General features: G+C 42.0%; 1 long non-coding RNA gene across 2 annotated transcripts; it reads right to left on the reverse strand.

The window, feature by feature from the left end:
- Positions 1 to 510: 510 nt before the first annotated feature.
- Positions 511 to 23,001, reverse strand: LOC138745716 (uncharacterized). 2 transcript variants are annotated; one of them, XR_011346441.1, is made up of 4 exons: positions 22,980 to 23,001; positions 14,805 to 14,869; positions 13,755 to 14,259; positions 511 to 2,102 (listed from the first exon to the last, which is right to left on the reverse strand). It is a non-coding gene; the product is annotated as an uncharacterized lncRNA (long non-coding RNA). The 2 variants fall into 2 exon arrangements; XR_011346442.1 differs by lacking the exon at positions 22,980 to 23,001 and adding an exon at positions 19,185 to 19,660.
- Between the last annotated feature and the right edge of the window lie 2,704 nt (positions 23,002 to 25,705).

Genomic DNA, 25,705 nt, shown 5'->3' on the forward strand with positions numbered 1-25,705 from the left:
GTGAAACACTGCCTCACCTCGAAGGTCTGATTGTGGCCTTGGATGGAGGTGAGAGGAGATGTAGGGCATGTTTGGCAATTTCTGCAGTTCCAATGGAGAGTGCATCAGGTGGTGGTGGGAGGAGAGGGTAGTGCCGTCGAGGGAGTCACAGAAAGACATAACCCTGTTAAAAGAGGATATGAGTGAAGCAGGTTAGATGTAGCAGGTTATAGGATGGTGCTGAAGTTCGAAGTGTCTGAGGATAACATGTCCAATGTGGCAGCTGATGGTGGTAAGTGAGAAACCTGAGGGATTCTGTCATTGTTCTGCTGGAGAGGAGGTGGGGTAAAGGCAGAAAGCGAATTGGAGATATGGGTGCAGGCTTTTTCAATGACAGTATGGGGGATTCGGCAATTATTGAAGAAATAAGACATTTTGGGTATCCTGGTATGAGGACCTAAACTTGGGATTTTTACAGGCCCAGAGGACCCCAAAAGCTGGCAGCAATAGAAAATCACCAAGACAAATGGATACTTAAACAAACATCATTTTTAATTTTCTTTAAACAAAAAAACAGGATCAAACTTTAATTTAAAACTATTAACTTAATAGCCTTATATTAACCCCTTCTAATTCTAAGCGCTGGTGTTTTTAATATGTATAAAGTTCTTTGACACAACTCCAAGTTCACCGGTGTCTATCAATTCTTAAACTGTGCACAGAATTCAACTTTTATGAATTTTCACCAAGCTCTGGTGCTTAAAAGTAAATGTTTACCCTCCAGGAAGGCTCTTGTTGGTTTCAGAGAGGACTTACTTGGTCATTGGACACACAAAGACTGATTCCCTCTGATCAGCCACTTTGGGGTCTTGCCAATGAAACCCATCATGGTTTTCCAAATGATAACCTCTTCTGCAGGTCACCATAGAGTTCCTTTTGTTTCCCTTATTTCAGGTGAAACACTCAAGCCAGCTATTTCCTCTTGTATGGATGACAAAGTTTTTCAACAGGCTGAACTGAGAACTCACAACCCGTGTTCAAAATGGGTTTCAACAAGATGCCAGCTTGCCATCTCACTCTCTCGCTCTCTCTCTCTCTCCCTCTCTCTCTCTCTCTTAGAAAAAGTCTATTTGGTGTCATCTCTCTGCTTGCAAAACCACATGAACTTCTTAGAACAGCAAACTGGAACATGCTTTTGAAATTCTTTAGCAAAACTGTCTCCTTGTTTTGTCTTTGCAAATGTTCTCAGTGCCTGCATGACTCACTCTCAGCAAAGCCTTTGCAATTTAAATAAGAGCTGTTTTGTGAAGTGTTTGTGTTTGTTTGTGACCTCCACGACTCCTACAATCCATCTCTTTCAAAAACATATTTATATACAATGTAAAATGTATAATCATTGGAGGAGTTGTGATAAAACCAATGGTGTCCTTGCAAACTAAAAGTGGGAAGAGGTATACAGTGAGTTCTGGTGAGTGGAGTTTGTAATAGTTGAAACGTGAAACTCTCTCTCTCATTCAGGAGACAATTTACTGTCAAGTAATTAAAGTGTCATATCACATAAAATTGCTTTTTTCCTGCTGTCAGGTAGACAGATTCACCATTGGCAGAAATTGCTGAAATGACTCTTGTAGTCTGAGAAAGAAGCAAAAGAGAGTCATGCTCTCCCTCCCCCCCCCCACCCCCCCACCCAACCATCCCAAACCCTGAGCCAAGTCACTGAGGGTCTGTGGATTCTCTTTCAATGCTCACAGACCATCCAAGTCAATGGCAATGTGAGCTCCACTTTTGAATCTCTGACACGATTAGGAACCATTTCGCACCCACTCGTATCCCAAGTCTGATACCTGATACACTTTTAGCCAGTTTTGAACCAGTCTCTAGCAATCCATAGCCTAGTGTGAGTTCCTTGACTACTTTGTCCGGAAGCCCATAGCCTGCATGGGTTCCTCTCCTCAAGTCACCAACAGCCTGCCACCTATATGGGTCCTTCAGCTGCAAAACCCCTCACTGGTCTGCTTCCATGGTCACTGACTCGTGGAATGAATCCTCTGCTTCTCAGATGTTGATGGGGTGTGGTCTTCCTGTTTTCAGGTGCCCTGTGTTAGTCGGAGATTCTTACATATCTAGAGGGATGGAAAGGGCATTATTACAAATTGAAGCTTAATATTTGAATATTCAGGTGCTAAATTTGCAAAAGCATCGAGTATATATTTCTCAACCTAAATGTAATTTTTACTAAAGGAATACAATTTTGAATGTTTGCATGTCATCTTGGCATCTCTAAAAATATATCTGATTTCCAAGTAAGTGCAATACATTTCCTCATCACCGCAAATGCTAATTTAACAAATTTCAATTGATATATTAATAGTTTTAATTTGGGCCTTATTCCTTCAATATTTCCTAATAAAAATAAAGTTGAATTTTGCGGAAAAACAACGCCTGTAACTTGTTCCACAAAATTTGTAATTTTCCCCAAAAAGATCTTGCATTAGGACAAAGCTAAGTTGAATGCAAGAAAGTTGCGACATCTTCACCACACCTCAAACATTGATCTGATAATTCTGATTTTAGTCTATTCATTTTCTCTGGTGTAAGAAGTAACTGTAGAAGAAAAACTAGTTGTGAATTCCGTCCTCACTGCTGCAGTGTGGAACGCTGGACACTAGTTCCAGACTGCTGAGTTGAAGTGAATTAATACAACTCCACTGGATCACATGATCTCTGTTTCCAAATCAGCTTCCTGTAGAGCTTTTCAAATCCAAGTGCGAGTTACTTGACTCTAGGTGCAGCTTTCAGATAAATTCCTTGCTGACATTTGCTACATGACTGTTGTAAAAACAATTATACTAAACTAATTTATATCTTACATTGAGATCCTTATATGGATTTACCCATATCTGCCAATCAATTACAATATTCAGATCCATTTCCCACCTTTGTCTGGACTTATGAACACATCGAAGTAAATTTTTTAACAATTCCTCTTTATAAGGAATTTCTATTTCAGTACAACATGGTTGGTCCTAACTTATCCTTCAAATATGCTCTTGGGTGGAAATAGCAAAAAAAATTGCTTTGAGTTATATGATATTTATTTCTCAGTTGCTCAAATAACATTAATTGACCCCTTTCATAACAATCTTCAACATTTATAATCCCCTTACGAAACCAGCTATCCAGAAATTGATGATCCTTTGAAAAAGAGGCGAAGATTTTGAATCAAAGCCATTCTGGGTGATGTACATCCACTTAAACCAATTTCATCATTTATTTTATTCCATATATTAATCAAATGTTTCAACAATGGTGTATCTTTATCACCAACCATTAATTTCGATTCCCACCTAGATATAAATTCTTCTGCTTTTCCTCTCTTTTATTTTATTTGATATAATTTTAACCCATGGCAATTATTCCCTTTCAAACAAAGAAGCAAGAAATTTCATTTGAGCAGCTGGACACTAATTTTTAAAATGAGGAAGCTGTAGTCGTGTCAATGTAGAATTTGCATTGAGAGAAACGCAGCTGTCTTTAGCTACCTCATTGAATTGGCTAAAATGGCAGAACATGAGAGCAAATGTCCCGGAGGAGTGTGGGTCACTTATAACGTGGGATTCATTCGGAAATGTGTTCACATGACATAAACTCATGATGCAGACTGTTTTCTAAGAATGGAATACAAGAGGAAGGTTGACTAGGTCTCCAGCAGGATATAGATTACAAGATATAGGAGCAGAAGTCGGCCCACGGCCCAACTTTCTCCCCTTAACCCTTGATTCTTTGATGAATCAAATACCTGTCAATCTCTGTCTTAAATACACCCAATTACCTCATTTCCACAGATTCATGACCCACTGACAAAATCAATTCTACCACATCAGTTTTAAATTGACACCCTTTTATCCTGAATTATGCTCTCTTGTCCAAGCATCCTCCACCATGGGAAACACCTTTGCCAAATGGACTCTGAACAGGCCTTCCAGCATTTGAAATGGCTCTGAGGTCCCCCTTATCCTTCTGTACTCCAACTAGTACAGTCGAAGAGTCGACAATTGTTCCTCATACACTAACCCTTTCATTCCTGATATCATTCCAGTAAATCATCTCTGGCCTTCTCCAACACCAGCACATCTTTTCTCAAATACGGCACCCAAAACTCTAATTCAGTTTGAATGGAAAGGGAATTCTCTAATAACACAAACACAACAGTTAAATGATATTATGTCTTGTTGAAAATTACAAAAAATTATTAAAGAGTCAAATAAAAATTTCAAAAGATGCCGGGGCTCATTTATGGACCATTATCATAACCGAAAGAATTCGGGTTGTTCTGCTGTGTTATGAGAGCAGAAGATCCCAAAACCCACAGCAATAGATATTCACCAAGACAAATGGTTACTTAAACAAAAGTTGATTTTAATTATCTTTTAACATAAAAATGGAATTACACTTTAACTTACTTACTTTACCTAACTTACCCCCCTTCTAATTCTAAGTGCACCTGTGTGTAAGTTCAGAAAAGTTCTTTGGTTCACAGTCCAATCTCACTTCTCATTCCTCCAAGTTCACTGGTTGCAGGCCATTCTTATACTGTGCACAGAATTTAACTTATATAAAGTTCACCAGGTTTGGTGCTTGAAAGGTAAATAATTACTGTTCAGAAATGTTCTTGTTGATTTTCAGAGAGAGCTGTGTTGTTCAGTGAAGTATTAGGGTGTTTTTTACTCAACATACCAGCATCTGAAGTCCGTTATCTCTTCAGAAAAGTTCAGATAGCTTTAGCATGGAGCAGAGTTGAGCCAGCATTGCGCAGGTATTTAAGGGAATGTGTGGGCAGGCTTTGTTCTGGACAAAAATCTCACCAAATGACACCTCTTGAAATCAAGATTCAATCCATTTTGAGGAATAGAACAGGAGTTGTTCAACAAGAGCCTGGTGTTCCCTGAGGAGTTTTCTTTCAATTGTGGAAATAATTTTTTTAAAAAGCCCGTAATCTTCCTGATGCAGATCTTTGTATTTAACTTTCAGGTTGCTCTCTGTTGTTAACTTGGAGGCCTTTAATGGGGTGTCTGGGTGGAATCTTTGCTTTAACCAAGCAGTTCTCTTGCAATTTTCGAGCTGTAGGATGCGGTGCAGTTGCTTGCAAGTTTAGCAAGTGGGATTATGATGTGAAACTGCAAGTCACAGCGTGATTTTTGTTTTTGAAAATGCAAATGTGAAAATTTTAACTTTGGTCTCCTTGGTTTGCTTAAGTTTACAGAGGAGACGTTGGGTCAAGCTGAGAAGATAGAGTTGGATGCCCATTAGGCGAATCGACTGGGCAAAGCAGAAAGTACAAAACAAGGGACTGAAAAAATAATGAAGCAGACTGAAGTGCCGTTGAACCAAACCCAGGTAAAGAATTTAATTTTGTGCTGTGTACTTAAGAGACCAAACGATTTAGGCTTTTAGTGGTGACCTATTTAAATTAACAAAATCTGATTAGAATTGAAGTTTATGGAATGTTTGGAAGTTACCACAAAAAAATGGAGCATATAAATTAGATGTTGTAATTAAGGTAAATGAACAATACAATGAGCCTGGTGTCACAGTATCTGCCTCCCTCTACCATACATCGCCATTAAACCTTCTCCCCAATATGAACCTGATGTCACAGTATAGGCCAGAATTTATTGTACATCACTGTTAAACCTTCTCACTACAGTGAATCCGGTGTCAGCAGTATCTGTCAAAGTTAACTGTACATCACCTTCAGCATGCTTCCTACTCTGAGCCCGGTGTCACAGTTTCTGTCCCAGTCTACTGTACATCACCATTAAACGTTCTTCGCACTGTGAACTTGTTGTCACAGTATCTGACACAGTTTATAGAACATCACTGTTAAACTTTCTCATGACTGTGAATCCTGTCTCACAGATTCTGCCTCATTCAAATGTACATCAATGTTAAACCTTCTCCCCCCTGTGAACCTGGTGTTACAATACCTACCTAAGTCTACTGTTCATCACCGTTAAAACCTACCCACTGTGAATCTAGTGTCACAGTATCTGCCACAGTTTATTGTACATCTTGTTAAACATTCTCCCCACTGCGAACCTGGTGTCACAGTATCTGACACAGTTTATCGTACATTAATGTTAAACATTTTCACTCCCGTGAACCCATTATCTCAGTATCTATCTCAGTTCACCGTACATCACCGATAAACATTCTCCCCCCTGTGAAGCTGGTGTCAGAGTATCTGCATACATCTATCGTACATCACCGTTAAACATTCTCCCAGCAGTGAAAACAGTGTCACTTTCTCTGTCACAGTTTATCAAACAGAACTGTTAAACATTCTCCCCACCGTCAACCCTGTCCATGTCCCAGCATCTCAGTTTCTCGTGAATCACCAGGAAATCTTTTCCCCACTGTGAGGCCGGTTTTACTGTACCTACCACAGTTTATCGTACATCACCATTAAACCTTCTCCGCACTGTGCACCTAGAGTCATGGTATCTACCTCAATTCACTGTATATCATCATTAAATCTTCTCCCCACTGTGAATACAGTGTCACAGTATCTGTCTCAGGCTACCATACATCACTGTTAAACCTTATTCCCCACTGTGCACCTGGTGTCACAGTATCTATCTCAATTTACCGTACATCACCGTTAAACCTTCTCCCCACTGTGAACCTGATGTGACAGTATCCACCTCAATATAAGTTATATAGCCCATAGACCTTCTCCCCACTGTGAACCCAGTGAAATAATATCTGCCTCAGTCTTTTGAAAATCAACATTAAAATTTCTCCCCACTGTTAACTCTGTGTCTCTGTATCTGCAACATTGTATAGCGTGTCACCTTTAAACCTCTTCCGCACTGTGAACCTGGTGTCACACTACCTGCCACAGTTAACTGAACCTGACTGTTAAACCTTCTCACTAATGTGAACCCGGTTTCACAGTATCCCTCTCAGTCTCCCATCCCCTCTGTGAATTGGGTATAACAGTATATGCCAGAGTTTATTATACATCACTGGTAAACCTCCCCACTTTGAACCGGGTGTCATATTATCTGTCTCCATGCACTATACATCACCATTAAAGCTTCCCCCCACTCTGAACCTAGTGAAACATTATCTGACACATTTTATCATACAACACTGTTAAACCTCTCATTGCTATATAACCATATACAGCACAGAACAGGCCAGTGTGGCCCCACTGGTTCATGCCTGAACAAATCCCCACCCTCCAAGTTCCACTGACCAGCACCTGGTCCATACCCCTCCAATCCTCTCCCCTCCATGTAATTATCCAGTCTTATATTTAATGTAAATAACGTCCCTGCTTCAATCACCTCTGTTTGAAGCTTATTCCACATCCCAAACACCCTTTGCGTCAAGAAATTCCCCCTCATGTTCCCTTTATAATTTTCCCCCTTCAACTCAAACCATGGCCTCTGCTTTGAATATCCCCCACTCTTAATTGAAAAAGCCTATCAACGTTTACTCTGTCTGTCCCTTTTAACATCTTGAACACCTCCATCAAATCCCCCCTTAATTTTCTACGCTCCAGAGAAAAAATCCCCAGGCTGCTCAACTTTTCTCTGTAACTCAAACCCTGAAATCCTGTCAACATTCTCGTGAACCTTCTCTGCACTCTCTCTATTTTCTTTATATCTTTCCTATAATTCGGTGACCAAAACTGCACAAAGTACTCCAAATTTGGCCTCACCGATGCCTTGTACAATTTCATCATAACATCCCAACTCTTGAATTCAATACTCCGATTTATGAAGGCCAACATTCCAAATGCCTTCTTCACCACTCTATCTACCCGAGTATCAACTTTGAGGGTACTATTTACCATAACTCCTAAATCCCTTTGTTGCTCTGCTCTCCTCAATTGTCTACCATTCAATGTAAATGACCTAATTAGATTTGCCTTTCCAAAATGCAACACTTCACACTTATCCGTATTAAATTCCATCAGCCATTTCTCAGCCCACTCCTCTAGCTTTCCTATATCTCTTTTTAAGCTATGGTAATCTTCTTCACTGTCCATAATACCACCAATCTTTGTATCATCTGCAAACTTACTTATCCACATCACTACCCCTTCTTCCAGATCGTTAATATATATAACAAACAATAGTGGACCCAGGACTCATCCCTGAGGAACTCCACTAGTCACTGGCCTCCAATTTGACAAACAATTTTCTACCACTACTCTCTGATACCTCCCATCCAACCATTGCTGAATCCATTTCACTACCTCCTTATTTATATCTAATGCCTCTACCTTTTTGCCTAACCTCCTATGGCGAACTTTGTCAAAAGCTTGACTAAAGACTAAACAGACAACATCCACAGTCTTCGATTCATCAATCTTTTTTGTAACCCCCAAGAAAAACTCTATAATGTTTGTTAAGCATGATCTACCCCTGACAAAACCATGCTGACTACTACCGATCAATCCCTGTTCTTCCAAATATTTGTAAATGCCATCCCTCAGAACACTTACCATTAACTTACCCACCACAGACGTCAGACTCACAGGTCTATAATTTCCAGGCTAACATTTGGACTCTTTCTTAAACAGCGGAACAACATGAGCCACCCTCCAATCCTCTGGCATTACCACCATGACCAGTGACATCCTAAATATCTCTGTTAATGGCCCCACTATCTGTACACTAGCCTCCCTGAGTGTCCTTGGGAATACTTTGTCCAGACCCAGAGATTTGTCCACCTTTATCTTTTTTAACACTGCCATCACTACCTCCTCGGTTATCCTTATATGATTCATGACCTCTCCACTATTTTTCTTTACTTCAACTGGTACAATATTTTTTTCCCGAGTGAATACCGAGGAAAATAAATCATTTAAAATTTCCCCCATCTCCTCTGACTTCTAACAAGGGGTCCAATTCTATCTACAAGGGGTCCAATTCTATCCCTCACTAATCTTTTACTTTTAATGTACCTATAGAAACCCTTTGGATTTATTTTTACTCTGCCTGCCAAAGCCTCTTCATGCCTCTTTTTGGCCTTTCTAATTTCTTTCTGAAGATTTTTTTCTACACTCCTTGAAGTCCTCTTTCAATTTCTCATCACCCTGCTGTTTATACCTCTTGTACACCTCCCTCTTTCTCCTAACCAAATTTCTAATATTCCTCGAAAACCAAGGCTCCGTCTGACTTCCAGCCTTTCCTTTCATCCTCACTGAGACACATCTACTCTGTACTCTCTACATTTCTTTTTTGAATATTCTCCATTTTTCATTTATTTCCTTTCCTGAAAAAATCATGTCCCACTCAATACTCCCCAAATCCATTCTTATTCCTTTGAAATTTGCTTTTCTCCAATCCAGAACCTCAACTTTAGGCCCCTCCTTCCTCTTCCCTAAAACTACTCTAAAATTAATAGAGTTGTGATCACTAGACTCAATTTGTTCTCTAACATTAACCTCAGACACCTGACCTATCTCGTTCCCTAACAGGAGATCCAGTATTACACCGTCCTGAGTTGGTTCCTCTACGTATTGATTAAGAAAACTATCTTGTACACATTTGACAAACTCTAGCCCTTCCAGCCCTCTTACTGTATGGGTATCCCAATCAATGTGAGGGAAGTTAAAATCTCCCATGATCACTACCTGATGTTTATTACACATATATGCTATCTCCTTACAAATTTGTTCCTCCAATTTTCTTGACCCATTTGGTGGTCTATAATACACTCCTATTCATGCCCTCATGCCTCCTCCACCCCTCAATTCCACCCAAACTGCCTCACTGGACGATCCCTCCAAACCATCCTGCCACCTCATGGCAGTAATGTCCTCCTTCACAAGTAGAGCAACTCCTCCCCCTTTTATACCCCCTATTCTATCACATCTAAAACATTTGTATTCTGGAATATTGAGTTGCCAGTCCTGTCCCTCCCGTAACCAGGTCTCACTAATTTCCCCCACATCATAATTCCAAGTGCCAATCCAGGCTCTAAGCTCATCTACCTCGTCACTCTGCTTTTTGCATTGAAGGACATGCATTTCAGTATCTGTCTCAGCCACTGGACAACAACATTAAACCTTCTCCCTACTGTGAAACTGATGTCACAGTATCTGACACAGTTTATTGGATATCAGTATTAAACATTCTCACTACTGTGAAACAGGTATCACTGTATCTGCAACATTGAATCGTGTATCACTGTTTAACCTCCTTCCCACTGTGAACCTGTTGTCAAATTATCTGTCTCAGTCTACCATACATCACCGTTGATCAATCTCTCAACTCTGAATCCATTGTCACAGTATTTTCCACATTATAACATACATCACCATGAAACCTTTTCCCCACTGTTGACCTGATGCCACACCATCTGCTGTAGTTTATTGTACATCACTGTTAAACCTTCTAACTACTGCTGTGAACCCGGTCACACAGTATCTTCCTCATTCCTCCGTATATCACCGTTAAACTTTCTCCCGACTGTGAACTCGGTGTAACAGTATCTTCCTCAGTTTGCCGTACAGCGCTGTTAAACATTCTCACCTCCGTTAACTTTGTGTCTCAGTATTTGCCACAGTTTATCTTATATCACCGTAAAACCTTATCCCCACTGGAAACCTGTTGTCAGATTTTCTGCCACAGTTTATCATACATCACTGATAAACCTTATCTCCACTGGAAACCTGTTGTCAGATTTTCGGCCACAGTTTAACATACATCACTGATAAACCTTCTCCCCACTGAGAACCCAGAGTAACTGTGTCTGCCTCAGTCTGCTGTACATCACCATTAAACCTTCTCCCAACTGATAACCTGGTGTCACCGTATCAGCCAGAGTTAATCGTACATCAATATTAAACCTTCTCACTTCGGTGAACTCATTTTCATGGTATCTGCCAACATTTACCGGACATCACTGTTAAACCTTCTCCCTAATGTGAACCCACTGTCACAGAATCTGCCTAAGTCTACTGTACATTAATGATAAATTTTCAACCTACTGTGAAACCGGTATCACTGTATCTGCAAAATTGAATTGTATATCACCATTAAACCCCCTTCCCACTGTGAACCTGGTGTCACAGTATCTGCCCCAGTTTATCTTATTTCACTGATAAACCTTCTCCCAACTGTGAACCCGGTGTCACAATATCTACCTCAGTCTATCATATATCACCGCTAAATCCTCTCCCCACTGTTTACCCAGTTTCATAGTATCTATCTCGGTCAGCCATACATCAGCGTTAAACCTTCTCCCCACAGTGAACCCGGTGAAATAGTTATCTGCTTCAGTCTCCCAAAAATCACCATTAAAATTTCTCCCCACTGTTAAATCTGTGTCTCTGTATCTGCAACAATATATCTATCACGTGTCACCTTTACACCTCCTCCACACTGTGAACCCGGTGTCGCAGTACCTGCCACAGTTCATTGAACCTCACTATTAAACTGTCTCACTAATGTGTACCCGGTTTCACAGTATCCAGCACAGTCCACCGTACATCTCCGTTAATCCTTCTCACTACTGTGAACTCATTGTCACAATATCTGCCATATCTAGCGTACATTAAGTTAAAAGTTCTCCCCAATGTGAACCATTTGTCACTGCTTCTGCCATAGTTTATCGTACATCACAGTTAAACCTTTTCACTGCTGTGAACCCATTGTCACAGTATCTATCTCATTATCATTAAATCGTCTCCCGACTGTGAACCTGGTGTCACATTATCTTATACAGTTTATCGTACATTAGTGTTAAACCTTCTCACTGCTGTTAACCCAGTGTCACAATGTTTGTGACAGTTTTTCGTACATCTCCGTGAAACATTCTCCCCACTGTGAAGCTGAGGTCAGATTACCTGCCTCAGTCTGCCAGATACAGCACCGATTGCTCTCAGCCAAAGGTGCTGTAGTTGAGTTCGGGTGGCCAGAGGTGTCTGCTCAAGAAGGCCAGGGGCTGCCATTGCCCTTCAATGAATTGCTCCAGTGCGCCCCCTACTGCTGTGCTGGAAGCATCTACTGTGAGAGTGGTGGGTGTCTCTGGCCTCGCGTGTACCTGAAGGGTGGTGTTGGCCAGTGAGTCCTTGGCCCTCTGGAACACCTCCTGGATGTCTCTGGATGCTCTGCTCAGTGGACCACCCCACAGTATCCCATCAAGCCTAGAGTCTCTGTGTCAGCAATTCTCTGCTGACCACTGGCTGATGGCTTTGTGGTCAAATGTGTTTGTTTATGAAACCATTCCCTGGAAGGTGATAGGGCAAAGCCCTGCTGACTGGGACATTGTGCGGCACCAGGGCCAGACAAATCTTTCGCAACACCTGAGCCAGGTAGAACCTCAGCACAGAGCGCCATTTGGTGCCCTTGCACTTTGGTTCCATGCACAGCCACACACAATGATGGCCATGCTGGTTACACCCTTGTCCCCATTGATTGACCACGTACATGGACCCCCACAAGAATAGGAAATCTGTTTTGGGAATTGCCAGGGTGGAGGTGTGGGGATGGGCCAAACCTGCCCCACGTGCAGCAGTACTGAGAGTTCCTTTCACCTTGCAACTGATGATCAGGTTTTATCCGATTGAAAGAGTTGGGCATCTTTGTGCTTCTCCCTGTCTCCTAGAGCTGGGGGTCTCTGTACTGCTCCCCATCTCCTTGAGTTGGTGCTTTGTTCTCCACCATCCCCACAAGACAACCAAGACCCTTGGATGGAGGGTAGAGGCGCAGAGAGATCAGTGAGAACACAGGTAGTTTCAACAGGGTGGGGTCTATCCAGGTGCCTGATAACAGGAGGAACCAAGTGGGAAGGAGGATGCAGGTCATTCATTAGCAAGACATTGCGAGAGAGTGGATTCCTCGAACACTTGAGGGGAGAAGGCGCTGATCGATCCATTGGTTTAGGTGGGCCAGAGTCTTGATATGGCAGCTGACTGGAATTGTCAGCGGGATACTGAGACTTGGTAGAGGAGGGGAAGGAGGGTGCAGTAGTGTTCTGATGAGAGAGTGCTGAGGGAGAGGTAACATTGGTGGAACCTCAAGGCAAGCGACCCCTGATTGTTTGCAGGGATGGGATTTGTAAATAGACTCATAGATATCCAGCACAGAGCATCTCTGTCCCCCTGCCATCACGAAGGAGATATGGAATAAAAGCAGGACAGCCAGGCAGCTTCTTCCCACAGGTCATGAGATTGACAAGGCAACCTGAACTGGATGGGAGCAAAGAATGAAAACAGGGAGAGGAATATGGACTGATTACAACTCAGCCAGCAGAAGAGAGGGGCCGAAGGGCCTGATTCTGTGTTGTCTATCTGGACCAGCCTTTTGGATTCTAGCTTTAAAAAACCCAACCATTTTTAAATTTAATAATAACGGTACAGAATGAATGAAGAGACAAGAAGTCTGTCATGCAGCGAGCGTCTAAGGCACTTCCTGAAATGGAGGATCTGAAACCATGGGAGGTTCTGGCCGGACTGAGGCCCGACTTCTGCTAGAAGGAGGAGAAAATAAGCAGGGATAATGTGGGGGAAGGGGTGGAGAGGGGAGGGAGTAGGGATGGCTTCCTCCGTTCACCTCCCCTTTCCTCCACCCCGTTCCCTGTCCTGCATAAACTTGTACTTCTCACTTTGTTCGTTTGAGATTGGTCACAGTGTTTAAGCTACCAAAAGAAAATAGATACCCGCACTGAGAGCAGTTCAGTTTATACAAAGGTTTATTACAAATTCAAAAGCTGATTTCAAACTACAATATGCAAGCCCTTCCCAATTATACTTATCAACGCCTGGACTGGTCCCAACTGCCGAAGCGAGGCAACGACTGCACACTTGTAGTAGGTTGTCGGGCGCCGGTAGCAGCTTCTCCACCTCCCTCGACCAGGACGTTAGCTGGACTCCAGAAATTCTTCTTCTTGCTGACAGATGTTGCCACCTCTCAGAGAGTCTCAAACTTCAGCAGCGGGACCATGGCTTATATTACCCAAAAACTGCTTACCCAAGCACCAATTCCCAGCACAGTAAGAAAGATAAGCGAGCAAGCTAGCATATTAGGCTTCGATTGAATAATATAATTCTCAGCTTATCACTTTGAATACAATGTTATTTTGCATCAAGGCTAGGCCTCTGACAGTCTGTGACCAAAACAAGTAGAAACATTAAATGTTCTTGGTACACAGATGTCCTCTTGTCAGATAACTGCATCTCTGGCCCCTTGGTGGAATTTAGCTTATGTCTGCTGATTGTAAAAAACAAGCAGGTTCTCAGCCTTGCAGAAGCAAAGTCTGCAAGAGTATAAAACACGGTTTAAATCTTCCATTACATTCCTCTCCCCCTTTCCTTCCCCCGCTCGCCTCCCAGCTCCCCTCCCCCTTCCCATTCCCCTACTCCTAACTCTAACCCCTAACAAACCCTAACCTTAACACTACTGATACCCCCTATTCTCCACGTCCCCTAACTCTATCTCTTCCCCTATGCTGTCCCCTAACCCCACCCTAATCCTACACACCCACAACCCTACCCCTTACTCCTACCCTTACCCGCTTCCATTACCCCCTTTCTCCTACCCCCTTCCCCGACCCCTCCTTCCCCTAGGTTAAGGTTGGAAGGGGAAAGGGGGAGGGGGAAGGGGAGGTGAAGGGAGGAGAGCTGGGGTTAGGGCATAGGTGTGAGGGAAGGGCAAGGTGAGCAGGAGGGGGTTGGGATCGAGAAGGGGTAGAGGAGAAGGGGGGGGAGTGGGTGACGGGACATGGGAGATGCAGGGAATGGGGTTGGCAGGGCCAGAGGGAGAAGAAGGGGAGGGATTCAGGACATCATGATGTTGTCCGACCTCTGATCAGCTGGGTTGCAATGTTCTTCTGGACTCGTGTCTTGTCTCTGAGATCGCTCCTTCTCCTGGGAAGATAAATATGGGTGATAGAGATGCTGTCTGCGATGCCTGATCACGATGACTTTGGAGGGTCCCAACTCTTCCCCCTTCACCCCCCTCCCTACCCCTGCACACTAGGGCCTTTCCCCTTCCTCTGCTTTACCTGAGGAAGTGTGTTTTGGAGAAAAGCACGATCTATCTCTGCAGAGCTCAGAGCACCGTGTCTCCATCAGGCAACACCCTGGTTCACCACGACATGGCAGCAAGATGCTGGACAAATCATGGATGGATTGGTCGAATCCCTTCAGCTGACCCATATGAACCTACCCCACAACGATATTACCCTTCCCTCCCTCACACCAGTACCTTCTGTTTTTCTTTTATTCCTGTCCCCATATTAAAATAATTTTCATGCCTTTTATGGACCAGCCTCCGCTACTACCCCTGGCAATGCATTCCAGGCACCCACTACTTTCTGTGTGAATAAAATGTACCCCTCACATCTTTCCTAAAGTTCCCTCCTCTCACCTTATTTAGACGACTTCTGGTATTCTCGCCCCAGGAATGCACACAATATGCCAAGAGTGGTCTGACTCGAATTTTATACATCTGCAACATTACCTCTCAGTTCTTGAACTTATCCCCTGACTCCTGAAAGCCAGCACACAATACACCATCTTAAACTCCCTCTCAATTTTCACAGCAACATTGAGCGATTTATGTAGCAGGATCTAAATATTTCTCTGTCCTGCACACTGTTCATAATCCTGCCATTAACCAAGTGCTCTGCCCTCACGTTCTTGTAATTCGCATTCAATAAAGAAATTGGTCTATATGAAGCTACTTTTAATGGGTCTCCAATCTTCTTTGGAATAACTGTTATTTGTGCCCTTGAAACTGACTCTGGAAATAAACCTGTACCAGTTGCTTGTTTAAGTACATCTGATTTACAGGATTGAACTCCATCTGTCACTTCTCTGCAAACTGGATGACCTATGACAACCTTCTACACTGTCTACAACATCTCTACCTCTGTGTCATCCCCTGACGTACCCACCCTTCCACTCCCATCATCATTCATAAAAATCACAAAGAGCAGGGGTCCCAGAGCAGATCCCTTTTGAGCGCCACTAGTCATTGTTCCATCTACTACTACCATCTGTTTTCTGCAGACAAGCCAATTCTGAATCCATACAGCCAAGCCTCCATGGATCCCATGCCTCCTGATGTTCTGAATGAGGCCACTGTGAGGACCTTGTCAAGCACCTTACTAAAATCCACGTGCAGCGCATACACACCTTTACCTTCATCTATTTCCTTTGACACCTCCTCGAAATACTCAATTTGACTGGTGATGCAGGACCTGCTCCTCACAAAACTATCCATTAGTTTCCCCAGCATGTTTGTGCATTGCCCTCGGACTCAGCATCTGCAGACTTCCTGGCCAGTCCCTCCCTTACCCCTTCCCAGAGCTTCCGCATCCATTACAACATTAAGCATTGCTGCCCAGTACTGCCCAGTACAGACCTTTGTAAACGTTCTCCACAACCAACTAACCCTTACCCGTACCACACCCATAACTATGGGTGGATTGAATATCCAATTAATTTCTTTCTGAAGTAATGTATCATGAATTTGATGTTGATTCCAATTTTGAATAACTTTTCATAATTCTCGTTCAGCTCCTTTAAAGTTAGATCCATTATCAGAACATAATTCTTTTACTTGACCATGTCTAGGAATAAAACGCTAAAGAACATTAATAAAAGAGTCTCTGTCAAGCAATGACGCTACTTCAATATGAATTGCTCTCATAGTTAAACAAGTGAAAATAACTCCATATCGTTTTTCAACACTTCGTCCTCACTTTACTTGCAAAGGACCAAAATAATCAACTTCCACGGATGTAAATGGGAATTCATCAGGTGAAACTCTGTCCTGTGGTAAATCTGCCATTTGTTGTTGTCCAGGTTTTCATTCTCTCTGTTAGTCACAAAGAGATGAAACCTCATGATTTCATTATTAATATATTTAAGCACTGATGTTCTATCAGTCCAAAACACAGGATCTGCGGACTCCATCTGTAATTCTCTTCTTAACATAGCGTCCATTTTGCTCGCCATAATAGCAGCAGTCAATTCCATTCAAGGTCTGATGACTGACTTTAATGGAGCCACTCTGGCTTTTCCCATTACAAATCCACCATCTACTCGCACTTGGGTTATTTCACAGGACTCTGTAACTGACAGGATCAAAACCACCTTCACTTACATCAGAAAAATGGTGTAACTGAGCAAATGTGGCCACTCCAAAGTCTGTTGACGTCAAAACTTCCAAGTATTTGAAGACGCTCAATCTAATTTTTCCAATCTTGTGCAATGGATTCTGGATTAGTTTCATCCCATCCAAATTTTCTTCTGCACAAAACTGGTATTTGGCCGGGCTGATCATTAGGTTGAATTCGGCCAGTCGGGAGAAGAGGGTGTGCAGGTGAGACTTGTGTTGTGTCCAGTCTCTGCTGGCGACAAGAATGTCATCCAGATAAATGAACACGAAATTCAAATCCCTGCGCACCGTATCCATGAGGTGCATTATGTCTGGGCGGTGTTCTTGAGCCTGAAAGGCATGCATAAAAATTCGAACATGCCGAAAGGGGAGATGATGGATGTTTTGGGGATGTCATCTGGGTGCAATGGGATTTGATGGTACACGCACACCAGATCGACCTTGGAGAATACTCTCACACCATGCAGATTGGCCATAAAGTCCTGAATGTGAGGGATGGGGTAACGGTCAGGTACTGTCATGTCATTAAACCGTCGATAATCTCCGCAGGGGCGCCAGCCATCGGAGGCTTTTGGGACCAGGTGGAGCGGCGAGTCCCAAGGACTGTCGGATGGACGAATGATCCCCAGTTCCTGCAGATGCGAGAACTTCTCTTTCGCTATCTGGAGCTTATCTGGTGGGTTTAACAGTAATGTACGATAAACTGTATCAGACACTGTGACACCAGGTTCACAGTTGGGAGAATATTTAACGGTGAGATACAGTAGACTTTGGCAGATACTTTGACACCAAGTTTTCAGTAGTGAGAAGGTTTAACAGTAATGCATGATAAGCTGTGGTAGATACTGTGATACCAGGTTCACAGTTGGAAGAAGTTTTTACGGTAATGTAATATTAACTGTGGCAAATAAAGTGACACCAGGTTCACATTGGTGCAAAGTTTATGGTGATGTACGGAAGACTGATGCAGATATGGTGACACCGCATTCACAACGAGGAGAAAGAATATCAGTGATGTGCAATAAACTGTGGAATATACTGTGACTCCAAGTTTACAGTGGGGAGGTTGAACTGTGATGTACGATAAATGGTGGAAAAAACAGTGATGAATGGGTCAACTTGGGGAGAATGTTTAACGGTGATGTACAGTCGACGACTTTGGCAGATACTGTGACACTGTGTTCACAGTACTGAGATGGTTTAACAGATATGTATGGTAGAATAAGGCAGATTCTGTGACTCCAGGTTTACAGTGGTGAGAAGGTTTAAAAATGATGTACAATAAACTGGCAGATACTGATACTTGGTTCACAGTGGGGAGGAGGTTAATGGTGATGTACAGGAGACTATGTAGATACGTTGATACTGGGCTCAGAGTAGGAAAAAAAAGCTTTATTGGTGATGTATGGGAAACTGAGGCAGTTACTGTGACACTGGGTTCATAGTGGGGAAAATGTTTGACAGAGCTGTACGATAACCTTTGGCGAATAAAGGGACACCAGCTTCACATTGGGGAGAATTTTTAATGATGATGTACACTAAACTGTGGCAGATACAGTAACACCAGGCTCACATTGACGAGAAGGTTTACTGGTGATGTACGGTAGACTGGCAGGCTCTGTAACACCGAGTTCACAGTAGTGAGAAGGTATAATAGTGATGTACGATAAACTGTGGCAGATACAGTAAAACCGGTTTCACAATGGGGAGAAGGTTTAATGGTGATGTGTGGTAAACTTAGGCTGATACTTTAACACCAAGTTAACAGGGTGAGAAGGTTTAACGTTGATTAACGGTAGACTGAGACAGAAACTGAGAGACAGCATTCACAGTAATGTGAAGGTTTAAAAGTGTCATAAACTATGTCAGATACTGTGACAAGATGGTGCAGAGGGTAGACGTGTGGTTCCACCCTTTCGCAGTTAGACTATTAAATGCTCGATTTTAAAAGTTGTAAAAGTGATTAAAAATACTGTTTATAGACTTTGGAATAGTGGAGGATCGAAATGGCTGCAAATGTGAAAAAATCGAAAACTCAGTTACAGAAGAAATTACCTTACAAAAGTGTTGAAGAACTGAGGCCAAGTTCAAGTTGAAGTAACAGAGTTGTCGACTGGAGTCTCCAAGCCTCAGAGGATTCCTGCCCAGCTAAGTATTTCGTCGGCGCTAGCTTAGCGATGAATTCAGCGGTTTCGACTCGTGCACTCGTGAACACAGGCGTGAGGGCGAGCCAGCTGAACGAGGACAGGCACGTGAGCCTGCAGCATTGCCTGGTGGTCAGGAGAGGTACAGTGTAGCATCAGATGACGCACCTGCGCAGTCGGTGGCCCTACCGGGCATGTGCAGTGCGTCAAGGGTATACAAACCTTTGGAGAAGGTGTGGGCTGTGGGGGAGCCTGAGCGACGGTGAACTGACGAGGTCGCTCACTGTTGAGGTAGGCATGCTGTTGTTGAGTGTCCAGACCTGCAGCCGCACTGGAAGAGGACCTACTGCTTTGGAACAAGAAGAGAGCTCAACTTCATTAGAATTTGAAGAACTGGGGACTGCGGCAAAAGAAGGTCAGCCTCAAAGGCAGGTGATGGATCCTGGACTGGATTCTGTGTTTCCAATTCTGGAAGGGATTGCTCAACTCATGGAAGATATGGCAAATATGTCAATGCAGATGACTCATCAGATGACTCAAGGATTTTCGAAATGAAAACTAAAATGAACACTGTGCGTGAAGAAATAACTTTTATGAAGCAAGATATTAATGTAGTTAAGAGTGATGTTACGAGATGGACACGATCAGTGGATACTGTGCAAGATCATTTTAAAAAGATTGAGGAGGCTTTCTTGAATGCAAGAGTCAAGTGGAGCGTAATAGAGAAAAAATGGAAATTGTAGATTGGGGGATTCAGAAGAAGGAATTATTGAAGAAGTTTGACTCATTAGAAAACCAATGTCGTAGAAATAATGTTAAGATAGTAGGTCTTCCGGAAGATATGGAAGTTTCGGATCCGGTGAAGGTTTTGAAGAAATGGATCCCAGAAGTGAAGGGCAGGTAATTCGTTCCAGATGGACTGGAATTAGATTGAGTGAACAGAGCGTTAAGGAATAAACCGTTTCCAGGCCAATTACCACGAGCAGTTTTGATTCGCTGTTTTAAATAACAAGACAGAGAGGTGATACTCCGATTGGTGGTGCAGAAAACATGGCAAAATCAGACTCCACTGATGGTTCAAAATAATAGGGGTTTTTTAATGCAGATCTGAGTCAAGAAATTATCAGAAGAGACCGAGAATTTAATTCAGCCTAAGAAGTATTGTGGCGAAAGGGATATAAATTTGCTTTTCGTTATGCGGCAGTATTGAAAGATTTTTATGGGAATTTTCAATCTCAGTTTTTTGAGAATGACCATGATGCTTTAATATTTGCTAATTCATTGCCAGATGTACGAGGAAATGGGTGATCGTCACCATTGTCACCAAAGGGAAGGGTCAATGGGAATGGAAATGGGAAGATTGGAAAATATGGAAAGAATGGGAAAAAAGTTGAATGGATGCAAAGTCTTCTCGATATTGACGATCTGGAACAATCATTGGGACTGGAATCACTGGGTTGAATGTTTTTGTTTCAGGACTTTGTGAAAGTCTGACTGGGGGTGGGTGACACTGAGTCCTTTAGTCACCTGCTACTTGTGGACTTTACCACACCCAGATTTTTAGGGGGCTACTACTTTTGAGTATCTTGTTTTGCGATTGATGTTTCTCTTTTTTTTGGAATTTTTAAAATAGGTGGGATTCGAATACAGTGAGACTTAGAAGGGGAGTATTATTTTATAGTAGGATTCACATTTGTGAGAAGGTTTTAGAGTGATATAATATGAACTGTGTCAGATACTGTGACACTAGGTTCACAGAGCGAGAAGGTTTAACAGTGATGTATGGTATGTTGAGGTAGATAATTTGACACCAGGAGTAAAGTGGGGATCAGGTTTAACGGTGATGTACTGTAGACTGAGGCAGATACTGTGACACCAGATTCACATGAGAATAACGTTTAATGGTGATGTGCGGTATGTTGAGGTAGATAAAGTGATACCAGGTGCACAATGGGGATAATGTTTAATGGTGATGTATGGTAGACTGAGGCAGATACAGTGACACCAGGTTCACAGTGGGGAGGAGGTTTAATGGTGATATACGGGAGACTGAGGCAGAACTGTGCCACCAGGTTCACAGTTGGAGAAGGTTCAACAATGAGGTAGGGTAGACTGAGACAGTTATTGTGACACTGGGTTCACAGAAGTGAGGAAGTTGAAAAGTAATGTCCGATAAACTGTATCAGATACAGTGACACCCATTCACAGATGTGTAAAGGTTTAACGATGATGTATGGTAGACTGATAAGAGATACTGAGACAATGGGTTCACAACATTAACACAGTTTAACAGTCATGTACAATTAACTGTGTGAGATACTGCGACACCAGGTTCAGAGTGGGGAGATGTTTTAACGGTAAAGTACAGTTGATGTTGGCATATACTGTGACGCTGAGTTCAGGGCAGTAAGAAGGCTTAATGGTGATGTGCGTTAAACTGAGGCAGATACTTTAACACCAGGTTCACAGGAGGAAAAGGTTTAATGTTTATGAACGGTAGACTGAGGCAGAAAATGTGAGATGGATTCCACAGTAGTAAGAAGGTTTAACAGTGATTTACTTTAAACTGTGTCAGATACTGTGACATCATGTTCACATTGGGGAGAATGTTTAACAGTGATGTACGGTAAATTGAGATGGATATCGTGACACCGGGTGAACAGTGGGGAAGAGGTTTATCAGTGATGTACGATAGACTGAGATCAATCCCGTGACACCAAGTTCACAGTAGTGAGAAGGTTTAACGGTGATGTACAGTAGACTGAGGCAGATACTGTGACACCAGGTTCACTTTGGGGAGAAGGTTTAACGGTGATATACTGTAAATTGAGATATATACCGTGACACCAGGTTCACAGTGGGGAGAAGGTTTAACGGTGATGGACGGTAGACTAAGGCAGATTCTATTACACCAGGTTCACAGGGGGGGGGAGAAGGTTTAACGGTGATATACTGTAAATTGGGATATACACCGTGACACCAGGTTCACAGTGGGGAGAAGGTTTAATGGTTATGGACTGTACACTGAGGCAGATTCTATTACACCAGGGTCACAGAGGGGAGAAAGTTTAACATTGATGTACGATTAACAGTGTCAGATACTTTGACATCAGGTTCATATTGGGGTGGCAGGCAAAGTGACACCAGATTCACAGTGGAGAGAGGTTTAATGCTGATGTATGGACGACTGAGATCATTACTGTGACATTGGCTTCACAGCAGTGAGAAGGTTTAACAGTAATGTACAATACACTGTGTCAGGTACTATGACACCAGGTTCACAGTGGGGAGAATGTTTAATGAGATGTATGATAAACTGTGGCAGATTCTGTGACAACAAGTTCACAGTGCGGAGAATGTTTAATGGTGATGTACAGTAGACTGGGACAGATATACTGACGCTGGATTCACTGTAGTCAGAAGGTTTAACAGTGATGTACAATAAACTCTGACCTATACTGTGACATCAGGTTCATATTGGGGAGAAGGTTCAACAGTGATGTACGGTAGAGGGAGGCAGATACTGTGACACCAGGCTCATTGTATTGTTCATTTATCTAATTTATATGCTCCATTTTTTTGTGGCAACTTCCAAACATTCCATAAACTTCTATTCTCATCAGATTTTGTTCATTTAAATAGGTCACCACTAAAATCCCAAATTGTTTGGTCTCTTAAGTACGCTGCACAAAATTAAATTCTTTACCTGGGTTTGGTTCAACGGCATTTCAGTCTGCTTCATTATTTTTTCAGCCCCTCGTTTTGTGCTTTCTGCTTTGCCCAGCCGATTTGCCAAATGGGCATCCAACTCTGTCTTCTCAGCTTGACGCAATGTCTCCTCTGTAAACTTAAGCAAACCAAGAAGACTGAAGTTAAAATTTTCACATTGGCATTTTCAAACACAAAAATGACGCTGTGAGTTGCAATTTCACATCAAAATCCCACTTGCTAAACTTGCAAGCAACTGAATCGCATCTGGTTTGCATAATGTACACACCCCTTTTCGGAAGAGATAACGGACTTCAGATGCTTGGACGTTGAGTCACAAAAACATTAATGATTCCCTGAACAACACACCTCTATCTGAAAACCAACAAGAACCTTCCCGAGTAGTAAATATCAACAAGACATAATATCATGTAACCATTGTGTTTGTGTCGTTTGAGAATTGCATTTCCATTCAATCAGAATTAGAGTTTTGGGTGCCATATTTGAGAAAAGATGTGCTGTTGTTGGAGAAGGTCAGAGATGATTGACTGGAATGATATCAGGAATGAAAGGGTTAGTGTATGAGGAACAATTGTCGACTCTTCGACTGTACTAGTTGGAGTACAGAAGGATATGGGGGTCCTCAGAGGCATTTCAAATGCTAGAAGGCCTGGACAGAGTACATATGGCAAAGATGTTTCCCATGGTAGGGGATTCTAGGACAGGAGAGCATAATTTCAGGATAAAAGGGTGTCAATTTAAAACAAATGTGGAAAAATTGATTTTGTCAGTGGGTCATGAAACCCACGTGAGGTCATTGGCTGTATTTAAGGCAGAGATTAACAGGTATTTGATACATCAAGGAATTAAGGGTAATGGGGAGAGAGCTGGGCAGTGGGGCTGAGTGGGTGAATGGTGGAACAGACTTGACGGGCCTACTTCTGCTCCTATATCTTGTGATCTATATCCTGCTGAAGAACTAGACAAATCCTCCTCTTGTATTCCATTCTTAGAAAACATTCTGCATCGTGGTTTTATGTCACATGAACCCATTTCAGATTGAATCCCATGTTACAAATAACCCATTGCAAATTCTGCATTGAGAGGACTGCAGCTTCCTCATTTTAAAAATTGTTATGGAGCAGCTCAAATGAGATTTCTTGCTTCTTTTTTTGAAAGGGTTAAAATAGAATCAAATAAAATAGGAAAGGGAAAAGCAGAAGAATTTATGTACAACTGGGAATCAAAATTAATGGTTGGTGATAAAGATACACAATTGTTGAAACATTTGATTAATATATGGAATAAAATAAATGATGTAATTGGTGTAAGTGGATGTACATCACCTAGAATGGCTTGGATTCAAAATCCTCGTATCTTTTTCAAAGGATCATCAATTTCTGGACAGCGGGTTTCGTAAGGGGATAATAAATGTTGAAGATTGTGATGAAAGGGGTCAATTAATGTCATTTGACCAACTGAGAAATAAATATTATATAACTCATAGCAATCTTTTTTTGCTATTTCCAACTTAGAGCATATTTGAAGGATAAGTTAGGACCAACCATGTTGTACTGAAATAGAAATTCCTTATAATAGGAATTGTTAAAAAAAATATTTGATAATGTCCTCTTTATTACAAATAGGAACCTTTAAATGAGGAGTTCATAAGTTGAGACAAAGGTGGGAAATGGATCTGAATATTGTAATTGATTGGCAAATATGGGCAGATCTACATAAGGATCTCAATGCAAGATATAAATTAGTTCAGTATAATTGTTTTTACATCAGTCATGTAGTAGATGTCAGCAAGGATTTTATCTGAAAGCTGCACCTGGAGTCAGGTGACTCAGGCTGTTGGATTTGAAAAGCTCCTCAGGAAGCTGATTTGGCAATAGAGATCACGTGATCCAGGGGAGTTGTATTAATTCACTTCACATCAGCAATCTGGAACTATTGAGCAGAGTTCCACACTGCAGCAGTGAGGAAGGAATTCACAACTAGTTTTTCTTCTACAGTTATTTCTTTCAGCAGTGAAATTGAATAGAATAAAATCAGAATTATCAGATCAATGTTTTAGGTGTGATGAAGATGTCGCAACTTTCTTGCATTCAACTTATCTTTGTCCTAATGCAAGATGTTTTTGGGGGAGAATTACAATATTAATGGAACAAGTTATAGGAGATGTTTTTCCACAGAATCTGACCTTATTTTTATTAGGAAACATTGAATGAACAAGGCCCAAATTAAATCTATTAAAATATCAATTGAAATTTGTTAAATTAATGTTAGCGGTGATGAGGACATGTATTGCACTTACTTGGAAATCAGATATACATATATTTTTAGGGATGCCAAGATGACATGCAAATATTCAAGGTTGTATTCCTTTGGAAAAAATTACAAATAGCTTGAGAAATATATACTCCATGCTTTTGCAAATTTGGCACATGAATATTCAAATATCAGGCTTCAATTTGTAATAATGCCCTTTCCATCCCTCTAGACATGTGAGATTCTCCTCTTAGTTAATTTTTTTTATTTAGATTTTTTAGATTTCCTTGCCACCGTGAACTCTGGGGAAGCGGACAACTAGTGCAGGGCACCAGAAAACAGAAAGACCACACCCCACCAACATCTCAGAAGCAGAGGATTCAATCCACAGGTCAGTGACCAAGGAAGCAGACCAGTGAGGGGTTCTGCAACTGAAAGACCCACATAGGT

Source organism: Narcine bancroftii, chromosome 11, assembly GCF_036971445.1.
Source record: "Narcine bancroftii isolate sNarBan1 chromosome 11, sNarBan1.hap1, whole genome shotgun sequence".
Lineage (NCBI taxonomy): Eukaryota > Metazoa > Chordata > Chondrichthyes > Torpediniformes > Narcinidae > Narcine > Narcine bancroftii.